Source organism: Acanthopagrus latus, chromosome 15 (genome assembly GCF_904848185.1).
Source record: "Acanthopagrus latus isolate v.2019 chromosome 15, fAcaLat1.1, whole genome shotgun sequence".
Lineage (NCBI taxonomy): Eukaryota > Metazoa > Chordata > Actinopteri > Spariformes > Sparidae > Acanthopagrus > Acanthopagrus latus.
The window spans coordinates 4,030,531-4,043,480 of record NC_051053.1 but is presented as its reverse complement, the minus strand read 5'-3'; the positions used below and the strand labels follow the sequence as shown (position 1 = coordinate 4,043,480).

General features: G+C 39.3%; 1 protein-coding gene across 2 annotated transcripts in view; it reads right to left on the bottom strand.

The window, feature by feature from the left end:
* The window catches only part of LOC119033936 (cGMP-dependent protein kinase 1), a 92,385-nt gene that overhangs the window by 68,509 nt on the left and 10,926 nt on the right, over positions 1–12,950 (bottom strand). The window lies entirely within an intron of this gene.

The window sequence follows — 12,950 nt, the reverse complement described above, 5'->3', positions numbered from 1 at the left end:
TGAGTGTGCCTATGTTACAACCCCCTTTGTATCTTGCATGTTAGATTTTTGTGTTATATAGTGTTTTAGTTTAGACTTTGGATTTTGAATCATTGTTAAAGATCACTTTTTGATCCTACTAACTTGTCTTTTCATGTCTTGCGTCCTTTTTTGTCTAAACTATAACAGCATTTTACTGTCGTAAACCACTGGTTTTGATAAGTGCTATAGAAATAAGCTTTCTAATTTCTATGTCAAATGTGTTCTCTATTCACTAAAGGTACCATTCTCCATACTGCAGTTCTCTATTTAGTGATATGATGACACAACAGCAGCAGCCTGTGAGCAGAAAGACAGTTTGATATTTGCCCTGAGACCTTCATCCTTCTTGTTCCGACGTCATGTTTGCATCATCTCCTCAAAAAAATATGCTTGTTAACTGTTATCAACTTTCCAGTAAACAAACTTGCGGAGCAGTCTTCTTCCTCTGCAGTGCTCTGCGGGCTGGTTGTGAGTGAAAACCTAGCTGACATCGAACAGCCTTCCTAAACATGTGCCACTTTTTATTACTGGATCAACAAAAGGTTAAAAAAAATAAAAAAGGCTGAGAGAAGGCAAGAGAAGTGGCACAGAGAAATGTAAGAAGTCAGAGATGAAAAGAGGATAAGTGCTGAAAAGGGACAGCGGGGGAGACAGACGAGGAAGGCCACCTGATGCTGTAGGTGACTACATCATTTGAGATGAGAGCACTTCAGATGTTTCTCAGTTGCACCGACGCACCCTCACAGAGGGCATCCTGCCATCTGCATGGTGCGATATTACACTGCAGTTTTGTACGAGTACTTCATCCGACTTAAGGATTCTAAATAATGTGATGTGAATGGAATATGGTGGGCAGCTGGTTTCATCCCTTTTACATCATTTTGCCTTGGAGACAAGAATTCAGCAAGAACATGCTGTAGTACCATATGCCCACTTTTAGAGGCTCTCAGCTGCACACTGAAGGTTACTTTCATTCAGCGGGGGTAATAGGACATGTGAGGTGAGACACAACGGTTAAACTCCCTGTCTGGCGGCTCTCCTGTCCGTGTTTTCATTAAACAATATAATAGGCCTGCTTCCATCCCTACTACTCTCCCGGTCATCAAACAGAGATTATGGTTCCTGCGCTGACAATGTGATTGATAGCCTGAGCAGGGGGCAGTGACAATGATCATTTTGTATTAACAGACCAAATCACTGCATCGTAATTAGCAGTTAGCATCCATGTCATGTGCACGTACTGTAGCTTTTCTTTCATACAGACCAGACTTAATTAGACAGCTTCAAAATCAGAATAGAGATTAATATGGCATCTGAAGTGCTACAGTAATGGGCCTGTCTTATTTACACAGCCTGCTCTCATTTAAATAGCCAGCTGTTTGACAACAGGCATGAGACAGCATCTACAAGGAGATTTAGATCAGAGACATGTACACAACAATACTGCAGTAATGTTAGTGGCTCTGTGAGGCTGTACACACCACTATGAGAGAAATGTTAATATGCTGATACTGTTTCTGAAGGTATGTGGACATTATTCATTTATTATAGTGAAACAAGTCATTTCACAGGGGTTGTGATGCAGTGTATCACCATTTTATGGAGGCTTCTTTCACAATGCAAGCTAATGACAAAAAGCATTTAAGAGCCTTTAATGAAACTGTGGGACATTTGATGATGTATTTTATGTTGTAGAAAAAAAAACATGTAAACATCTTAAGCCTGTGTTAACCACACGTTATTAAGGCATATAACAAAAACACAATTAACAAAAACTCATAGGCTTTGAGTTGATGAAACCAAACGTGCAAATATGCTCAATAATTTTTACCCAGCCTGGTGTTTCTGCAGAATTTCACTATCCATGTCTTTTCAGCTGCTGATCAATCAAGTTTTCAGATTCCCGATGTTTTATACGGCTTGCCATCTGGAACACAGCAGTACCATAGTGTGATTCAGACGAAACCTGCTGCTGTATTAATGTGGTTGATAGCCGCTCAGAAATGTCAGTATGAACCAAAGTGTTGCACCATAGATTCATGGTCTGTTGCGTTCTGCTCTAAAAACCTTGTATATCTGAATCTACTTTGCAGCAAGCATGCAACATAGTATAGTTTATACCTACCCAAATAAAAGCTATTAATTTGGCTTGTTTGTCTTTGCTTTCTTTGCTTTCTTTCCTTTTCCTCCGTTCCTCACACACACACACACACACACACACACACACACGCACACACACACATACACACACACACACACACACACACACACACACACTCACCCCTCTTTCATTGTCTTTCCACATGAGAAACTCTCAGACGCAAGGTTAACCACAAAGGGGACAAAGGCTCAGGGATCACTCACAAATTACTGATTAATTTCTGCTCAGAGGTACATTCATCTGCCTCTGTGGAGGGAAAATGAGGATCAATTCTTGTTACAGGGTTCAGGGCGAAAAAACAATGCCTCTCTCATGCCAATCAAAGAAGAGACAGCGAACCGGAGGGGGGTGGACAGGATAGAGAAGGCAGTTGATATTAAGAAAAAGGAGCAGAGCAAAATGGACTGATGGGTGGAAAGCAGAGGAAAAAAGAAGTGACAAAGGTGACAAAAGGACAGATTGGGGTCAGAGTCTGGAAAACGTGAAGTGGAGTGAACATGCATGCCTCTGGTTTTGCATATGAGCATTCTGCCTTGATAAATTGTAGATTTGTGCCTGAAGAGAGAGAAATTGATAAAGGGAGCAAGTTAAAGGCAACAAGGGCAACTGAGAGAAGACACTTGCCAGAGAAAGTGCTTTTTTTTAACCTGCATCTTTTAGATTATCTGCAATACACATGTACACACTATTTGCACATAAATGACTGGAGTAAAATTCATCTTGATGGAATCATCTTGGATCATCAGGCTATTTCTATGTTAGCAAATGCGAGCTGGCTGTTTATCCAGTGTATTGAGAATCAATAAGCCACCTCAATATGTGTCGAGAAAATTCCTGCTTCTTTGCCCCCCATGCACTCTGTCTCTTCACTGCTATTCATGAATAACATTTCTGGTATAGCACTGATCTATAAGCCAGGACTCGACAGTGCGAGCATTTCATTCACATCTGAGACTAAGAATAGATGTGTGCGAACTGTAAAATGGAATTAGGAGCATGTGTGCAAACCAAAGATTTAGTACAGGCAGCCACTCTCAAGGTTGACAGCCTCCCGTCGTTTAGGGGTGACAGAACTGAACTGATTACTTCTGTTTACACCTAGGAGGACAGCTAGTCAGCTTTTAGATACATGTAAGCAGCATATACTTACAGTGTTTTAGCTAACAGCTAGCGGAGCTTATAATATACAGCTGATGGAGCTATCAGCTTTACAAGAGAGCTAATAAAAAACGCAGAACAGACAGTTTCTGATTAGAGGAAATTAAATGTTTAACAGTGAACTGACAACTGACAACACAACACAAGTTTACAGTCAGGTTTTATATAGTGTAAACATAATTGTTGAATATGGTTTGACGCAGAAATTTGGTTTCACAAGTATTCAAATAAATCATATAGGTTTGCTTGTAAATGTCGCATCCTATAACTTTATCACAGGAAGAAAAACCTTTATTTGCATTAAAGTTTACAACTTAGAGTAAGCATCAAGCCCTGAGAGATGCTTTGCATCTTGTTAATTCACTGCTCTATCTTCACAGCTCTGAATTAGAAATCAAATCGCTAGATGCCAGAAAGATAATATATATGTATGTATGTGTGTGTGTGTGTGTGCGTGTGTGTGTGTGTGTATATATATATATATATATATATATATATATATATATATATATATATATATATATATATATATATATATATATATATATATATATATATATATATATATATATATATATATATATACGCCCACATCATGATTATAGATTTGTCATGCCCTCTGCATCAACAATGCTACCAGTAAAGTGAATAAAATCTGTTGTTACACACACTCTGAAAGGAGTAAATGAATTAATATGTTGATATATCCCTCCACAACATTTGAGGTAGCAGACATATCTAATTCAATAGCTTGCAGCTTGGTAAATGTAGTGTCTCTGCACCTTCATCATTATAGAGTAGGAAGAGCTCAAGGTGACCACATTTAACACCTGATCCTGACTTACTTTTGATGTGTGTATATGTGTGAGGTAACGGGAGAGTGTTTAAATGTCAATCCAATTACAGACCCCTCACCTTTTCCCCAGATAACACCTTAATAAACCTCCTCCAGGAACCATGGTAGAATTATCATGAGAGCCGATGGCCTTGGAGTGAGCCAGTTATATGCCACACGATCTTGTGGTAGTAATTGTATTGCATGTCATGTTACATAAGAGAGAATACAAAGACACATACAGAGCCGAGGTTACATTCGAATTCAGTCCCTGTATTTGAAATTGAGTTCCCTGAGATGCCTTTTCTGCTGCAGTGGTGAGTCTGAGCCTCAGCGGGAGGTCGTGAGGGTTCATTATTAATGTAAAATCGGAGGCTATACAGTGCTGTCAAGATACAATAAGCAACATTTGTTGTCTCAAATGTTGGCTACATGCTGTATTCTCCAGGGCAAATCAAACCAAAATCTGTGAGCCTCAACATGTTACTTTGCTGTGCCACATTAGTTAAGTTGCCAGGCAACAATGCGGTGCAGTGGGTTTGTGCACTCACGTTTCTGTAACCTGATGCATTCTCTGTTTTCATATCAGCTTATTAATATGCAAACATATCAATTTAATGACAAAGATCAGCTCTAATTTATTAACAACAGTTGCTGCGATAGTTCCAGTAGGAGTACCAATAATAGGAGCAGTAGTTAAGACTAATTTGTTTTATGTATCGTGACTTTTTACACCTCTCACACTGAGTCACACTCAGGTGCCCCAGTTGATTACATCTCTGTGCTCTGCTCAAGATGAGAGAGGAGCCCATCTCCTGCCTCATTGGTCAGTGAGCACAGAGGGACTCCAGCCTCAAGCACAGCAGGGGCATGAGTCCTTTAAACCGTAACTGCTGTCAAACTTCCAGATAGAGACATTCATTCAGATTGGTTCTTATAGATTCTTGAGGAAACTGGCTCGATACTCAGTCAGCCAGTAGACTAGTTGGTTTCTTTTGGACCAGTAGTACGAAGTAATGAGTACTGATTAATCTGAGATTATCACGAATTTCACGATTAATTGATCAAAGAGGGTTTCAACTGTATCTGGCTCGTGCAATCTATTCACTGATTCATATTTTTATGCAGTTAGTTTCTTAAACAAGCAGCCAGCAGCAGTGGTGATTCAGCAGATTATGAGCTCTACTGTCTTCGAAAATTGATTCTATTCTTTCTTTTTGACAACTACAGTGATTTGTTGTGTTTTTTTTTCTTGTGACAGTTGTACTGATTTTAAGTCGCTTTGGACAAAAACATCTGCTAAATGCCCTAATGTAAAAGTAAATGTAAATGGTAAACACACCTATCTATTTGGCTCGCAGCTGTGTCTCTGGGCAAGGTATACATAGTGAATGGGCTTGAGAGTGCAGGCTGGGCTCTCTACACAGACACTCAGCCTGTCCACTCCTCGAGTACAGACACATCTGAAGAGAGGCTCCAAGGATGAAAATTACCCGAGAAGAGCAGGGCAGTCAGGAGGGAGTGCGACGGCCAAAGTGGTGTGTTTACCAGGGAAACTACAGGCATTAGCACTACTGCTGGCTACTTGTTATACACATGCAAGAAAAGCTAAAAATAACATAACAACCAAGGACAGAAAAGCGCCCATGTGGCATGAAGGATTCACAATAACGATATCATCAAACAAATTCATCGTTGACTTTGTTGATCGTGTGTTTTGTTCCTATTTTGACAAATGAATTACAGTCACAATACGAGTGAAACAGGGGAGAGGGACTGTATTCAAGTTTGAAAGCCTTGACAACGCAAAAACATAAAATAAATACATTATGAATATTTCATGTTGAAATATCATATCTAAATGACATTACTAATACTAGCTGGAGTTAATGAAGACAGTCTGGGTTTAAGAGCTGTTAGACACCAAGGGCTCCCTAATAAGTATAAACACAAATAAAATTTCTTTGTAACACCTGTGACAATGATAATAAAGAATTCTGAATGGAGAATGGAGGAAAAACAGTGAAAGCTCAAGCATTATGGAGATCAGTTTTTAGGTCAGGTTTTAATAAGTCCACCTGTAAGGTAGAGAACAAGCTGAGGAGGAGATAAGCTGCTAGTAGATGCTCAAGCGGATTATCACAGGATAAATTATGCCATGAAATTATATGCAAACAAACACCTGTGCCTCCGTTTCCCAGTATTGTTTTAGATTTAATTAGACATATACACAAATCAGTATCTGATGCTTCCACATGCAAATATCTTGAGTTTCATATCAAAAGACTCAAGAAAACATCAGATACTCTGCTTTAAGATAGAAATATTGAGCCACTGTAGGCAAACATTGCTCTTCATTGTTATTCTGTCTCAGTAAAGGAAAATAAATGAAGGAGCCTCCAAACAGCACATTGTTGCTTTCTGTCATTCACACATTAAAGGATGCTATTTAGGCCTCACTTCAGATGTCTAGTCCTCTTGGAGAAATCTCTCAGAATATTATATTTGCCTTACCAAACAGCAGGTCATGTAAAATAATTGGGACTCAAACCAATTTGTTTTGAGAAAACGCCAAATCCTGGGTGTATTCTCGAATCCCCTGAACACCTCCATGTGGATGAAATGGTCCACAGTGCAAAATGGTTACATTTAAGAGTGTAAGCTGTCAAAGAAACTGTCAGTGTAGTGTGAGTGCTGGGGGCTAGGAGCTGACTCACACTGTAACATCACCGCTCTTTCACCTCACTTTTCAGTCTGCACAGCCTGTACATTAAGTCCAACTAATAACACATACAGGGAGGCCAGAAGGGTAGTTCTCCCTAAAAGATAAATGTGGGAAAATATAAATAATTCAGAGACTGCATCACGTATGACCACATCCTCCTGGCGAGGTTTATTTTTTTCTTTTAATGCACCTGTTTCTCATAGCAGGTGCAAGACAACGTAGGAATATTAAGTAAATATAAACAGAAATTTAGCAACAGGGAACCTAGACAGGAGATCCTCCAAATCCATCATGTTATTGCAATAACGTTGTCAAACAGTAGAAGCCTGTTCCCTTAAGCTTTCTCTTCCAACAGCACATACAGAAATACAGCCCAGATGTTTACTCTCATATTAGCAACACCAAACAATTATACCTTGTAACCCAAATGCCCCGAATTCTCCAGTATTCTGTCTTCTATTAATGTAAATTGAATGTTTTTTATGATGTTTTTAATTTTTAGCAAAGGCATGATGATGATCACACGGAACTCCAAAACCATAAGTATGTAAACTCAGTATCTCTTCCTCTTTTTACATGCAATCAGGAGGCATCCTCACACTTTTACAGGGGAGGGTGGCAGGTGATTATGAACTGGGAAGAATGAGCACGTCAGAGTTCTCTTCGTATCTCTTCTGTGTGTATCTGTCCATCTCAAATCATTGAAATAAATTGGTCTGTGAGTTTCCTGGGTCGCCCATGCTTTAAAGGCTAGACAAGCTGCATGTTGACAGAGAAACACTCTCTCAAAATGTAATAATTCAAATTAATTAGTTATAGGTCTGGATCCAGATAGGACGGTGTCCGGGTTCATTCCCAGACAGTGGCAACATAGTCTCTGGGTTCTGGCCTATTGGTGGGAGAAAACATTCAACTTAAATACCTCTGCTTAGGCAGTGGGAAACTGTGATGGAAAGGTTTAACTTTATTATTATTTATCATTATCATTTATTTTTCGTATATTTTGTAGATTAATCAGTAATAATGGGACTCAGGACAACTTACTTGCAGCCCTAAAGATAAACAGTTTTGAGCTTACTTTCAGATTTGATAGGTCAGTCACTTCTCAAGATTTATGTCCAGTCTTTGAATATGAGCTTATCCTGGTGGACAACACAAATGTTTTATGATTCCCCAGCTGACAGCTGACAGGCACAATAATCACCTTATCTAATTAAAAATCAGACTAAACTAATAGTATGCTCCACATAGATTTATATTTTGGCCTAGGCCCAGTATCTAGTTTGTTAATGCCATCCAAACAAATTCTCTATTCTCTGTTCACATCTACTATCAAAGCTGAGGATTAGGCTCTGTTACACCTTTAACAGGCTTACTCATGATTGTCACCAACACTCCTGCGATGTTCCGAGAGGACAGTTAGTACCAAAGCTGCATAGCTGTATTAGCATACATAGCTTCATAAGATTAAGATGAAGAATGACTATGCAAGAAATGACGACGGTTTTACTGACAAGGATGTAACTGATTGTAATTGGATGTGATTAAACTACTCCTCACTCATCTCCATGGAAACGTGAGCATTTTGGCTCGGTTGCAAAATACTTTGAGGAGGGCTGGTGTCAGTTACAGCCCAGTGGATGCGACGATAATACAGCAAACACTCATTAAGGCGGCGACAGCCAAGCAGGCAGCCTCATCATAGCAGCATGCCAGTACCAGGATCCATTCTGTTTTGTGAGATCTTTAATTATCAGGTGCATCTGCATCAGCAGCTTACTACGTTGAAGTTGTTTCTTTAGAGTATAACAGCCTTATCTCTCTGTAGGAGAGAATACGTTATGACTATCAACATATTTTTTGTACTATTGTGGTTTAATTATGCCTCATATGGTTACAATATCCATGATACACACTGCCAACCCCATGGCAAAACGTTAATGATTAGCCTGCAAAGGCTCAATAAAAATGGCTGTATTGCCCGAGCAGTGAACATTTCATTTGCTCAGAAAATGATGTACAGTCTGTGTTTGACACGGCAGGGCAAAGTCAGACCTACTGGCACTGTGGATTAAAAAGACACAGTCTGTGATGGGCTCTCACAGACCTTGGCACAAAGTCGTCACCCCTCAGGCTAACGCTTTTAACATTTGTTTTCTATGCAAAACGAGCCAAGGCCATGGATGGTTAGGGTAAAAAGGGACAAGGGACACACAGGAGGGAGGGACGAGAGGGATGCTAACAACAGGGAGGCAAACAGAAAGTGAAGCCAAAGATGTTACCTGGAGATAAATATGTAAAGCCTTCACTAAGAATTTGAAAATGTGAAATAATAAACCATACATTTGATAATAGTGGCATATGACCACTGTTGAATTGAAAGCACATTTGCAATTACGCTACAGCTCTTTCCTCTATCACTGTCTGAAAGGAAATCACAGAGCCCCTCAACAATTATTTCTCTTACAGATTCCTATCATTCGATCCTCTCTTTCTGTTGAGCTCAAGAGGAACCTATTCATCATCTCAATGACACTTGCTCAATTGTGACCTCACATGACAAGTCGCCTCTGGTATCCAACCCACTTTTCACAGTCTTCTTCACAGGGAGAGATTCAGATCAACATAATACCTACAGAATGAGTAGGCCATCGGTCAACATCTGTTCATGTCCGGGCTTTCTGTGAAACCTGCACCTCTTTCTTTTTACAGAACAGAAGACAATGATGTTATAACTAAGTATGTGGTTTATAATTTCTTTCGTTGGCTCTCACTTAAATAAAAATACACCCACTTTGTAACAGCCTCCAATACTTCCACAAATTCCAAAAGTCCCTGTTGTACAGGCCACGGTGGTAATTTGCATTTAATTTGCATAATGCCAGTTATATGTTAGACTTTTTACATATCTGTCTGCTCACTGCAGTCTACAGATAAGGGCAACAAATGGCATCATTCTTGCAACAGGGATGTAAAGGATGGTGGCCAAGGTGCACAGATCCTGTGCTAAAGTGAAGGTTTCCAACAATACTCAATACAAGTAAAAGTCCTGCTCAACTGGCATTGGATAGCTTGTTTGCTTTGACTTATCATTCTGTAGTAAATACTGATTTGCTGTGTAATGGTCATAGAAAAATGACACAATCCACATATATACTGGTTACCTGTAAGGTTTCCCCGATGCTGTTCAGTCTGCCACCTGAATATAAGGGTTGAATTATGCCACAAAGGAAGTAAGTGTAAGCTCACATTGTGCAACCAAAATGGGGAGAGGCATTGTTTTCCCCGGTAACTATCCTGCAGCGTTGGAGGAACTGGAAGAACTGTGGAAATGCTACACTGCTAAAGAAAAAGAAACCATGCAAATGAAGAAGAAGAGGGAACACGAAGGACAGACATTCACTCACAGTCTGTTCCAACGTTATGTGTTTCCCCTTATCACTGCAACTTGAGAGAGTTCAAACTGGCATTCTTTAGAATAGAATAGAATAGAATAGAATAGAATAGAATAGGTGTTTATTGACATTGTCTCAAAAACAATGAAACATAGATGGCAGCTTTTAGTGTGACAAATAAATATCTAATATAAACAAGTACAGAGAATAGATAAAACTAGTAATTAAAGTGGCAAGCAGCAATAAACTGGCCCTCACTCCATGCACACTGGATTGTGTCACCGTTGGGAGGGTGCGCTCACCTGTTACTTGCATGTCATGTTGTACTGACTGATGTGGAGAAAAGTGTCATGTAAACTGGATGATGTTTGTGTGACTTCCTGTGTCCAGTGGGTGGTGGATATAACAATATTCATATGTAGACGTATTCAGGGCCAAACCCCCTACATGTGTGAGCAATTTGGTGCAGATGGGAAATTGTATGTTAAAGTAATAAGGACTTCCTGCTTTATGGTGGAACATCGAAATGGACTCCACCACCAAAAAGCTTTAGATAACTTTTTAGATAACTGACTGAATGTGAAGTCTGTGGTGTTAAATCTGTAGGAGGAGTTTGTTAAGGCAAAAGGCATGGAAATGGGTAAAAATGGTGTCTAAAATCAAAGGTTTTTTTGATGTGCATGTAGGAGGCAAGGGGCACTATAGAATCCCCTGGCCACACACAAGTGTGTTTTGGGGAATGTTCAGGCCTCCAAAACTGCATTCATATGCGCGGAAGAAAAATAATCCTTACAGATTAAATAGGTCCTCACCCAGGTCAGTGCTCAGGGCCTTAAAATATATACTGCAAGATATAGCAATTATTTCTACTACATCAGTAATAAACAAAACCTGCCAACCTATTAATATTTTACTCCACCTTTTTTAAGGCACTAAGATATGGGATTGTAGGACAAATTGGTAAGTGGCCAGATGGCTAGCGGTACCCATGTTGCTGATGCTGTCCTAGCAACAAAGGTTCATACAGTGATTACACAGTGAACTGTTAGAAGGGCAGAATTGGGAGCAAAATGTAACTACAAGTGCAGAACACTGGGGACTTTTTTCACGCTAAGTAGCTTTTTACTGTAGCACCGCATGAACACACGCAGGTACTGGGACTGAATGCAAGTGTCTACAGCCATCCTAATAGCTCTGTCAGGTGCTACACATTTGTTTATTATCCTGAAATGCAACATGCAGATTTGGCTAATGGGAATGTCATGAGTTTAGCTTGCATTTGGTCATGAGATTAGGACAGGAGTCATGATGTCTTTCCAGCATGTCATACTTGGTGTAGGCTGTGAGCATGAATATGATGCAAACGTTTTCTCTCCTGCCTCTCAACATTCAGTTGAAGCAACTTGGAGGTGGAGGTTAAAGTTTCACACTAAGCTATGCCTGAGTTGATCTGAATCCACCTTCAAGTTCAGTAAGTTTATTAATTAGCTTTTGGCCTTTAACTGTTTGCATCCAGAAAATGAACAAGCTTCCAGTTGTGCTGTCTTGTTATAGTGTAAAGTATGTCAGATTGATGGACCTTTGGACAGCTCTTTCCACGCAACAGAACTAAATCAGCTTTTCTTTAAAAAATAAAACCCAATGTAGGTCGATTAGTAGTAGCATTAAATATTTGTTTCAATATTATTTAAATTGTTTCTTTCCCCAAAATGTGATTATTCAAAGCTTCTAGGACAGTTGTCTGGTGGTCTGGTGTCTAACTGTCAAATACTTTTATTGATCCAAGTAAACAACTAAACTAAAGATTTATTCATATCATACTTTATATAAGTTTACCTTCTCTATGACAGCGGTATTCATTTCAATCATAGTAAAAACACAGTAAAAGACCATAGCTATTGTAGCGATCAGTATGACTGAGTCATCTCCCTAACAGAATAACCTTTAAAGTCACAGATCTTATATGTGCCACAAAAGGCCGTTGAATCCAGACACGGTAACTCACTAAAGAACGAATGAAGACATAAAGCATCCATAACACTTCTCTGAGAATCCAAATAGAGATGCTGCCTCTCTAGAGTCCTTTCAGAAGTGAAATATCTGGCCTTCCCTCTGACTGAAGAGTATCCTCTCATGGAGTTACAGATTTGCAGTAGAAATAAACAAAACAAAAAAAAGTATTGCTTTGTTTAGTAAAATTGCTGTCTTCTTATTTTAGTCCCACAGATCTATTGTTAACAATGTTTAGCCAAATGGGGCCTCCAGGAAATGTCTTGCCCACCCCATAATCAAATGGCGGAAATGAAACAATAGGAGGATTAATCAATATCAGCGGTCGTCTTCCCAGAAAAATTCTAACCTTTAAATGCCACCAACAAAATATATACCAACAAATGATTCCAGCTTTTTTCATCACACTTTCTTTGTTCTCTTTCTCTCTCACTTTGTTCTGCCATGTCGTTTAGCTTTATACATTTAGATTTATACATTTAATATTTCTATATTTCAATCTGTGTTTTGTTTCTGAATGTCAAAGTTCACCTCTACGTAATGCTCAACTGCAGGCAGGCATTGACTAAGTCTATTTTCCCTGAGGTCAGATCCATTGTCAGGGACATTGTCAGGGACAATGGATCTCCGAACATTTTAAGGCAT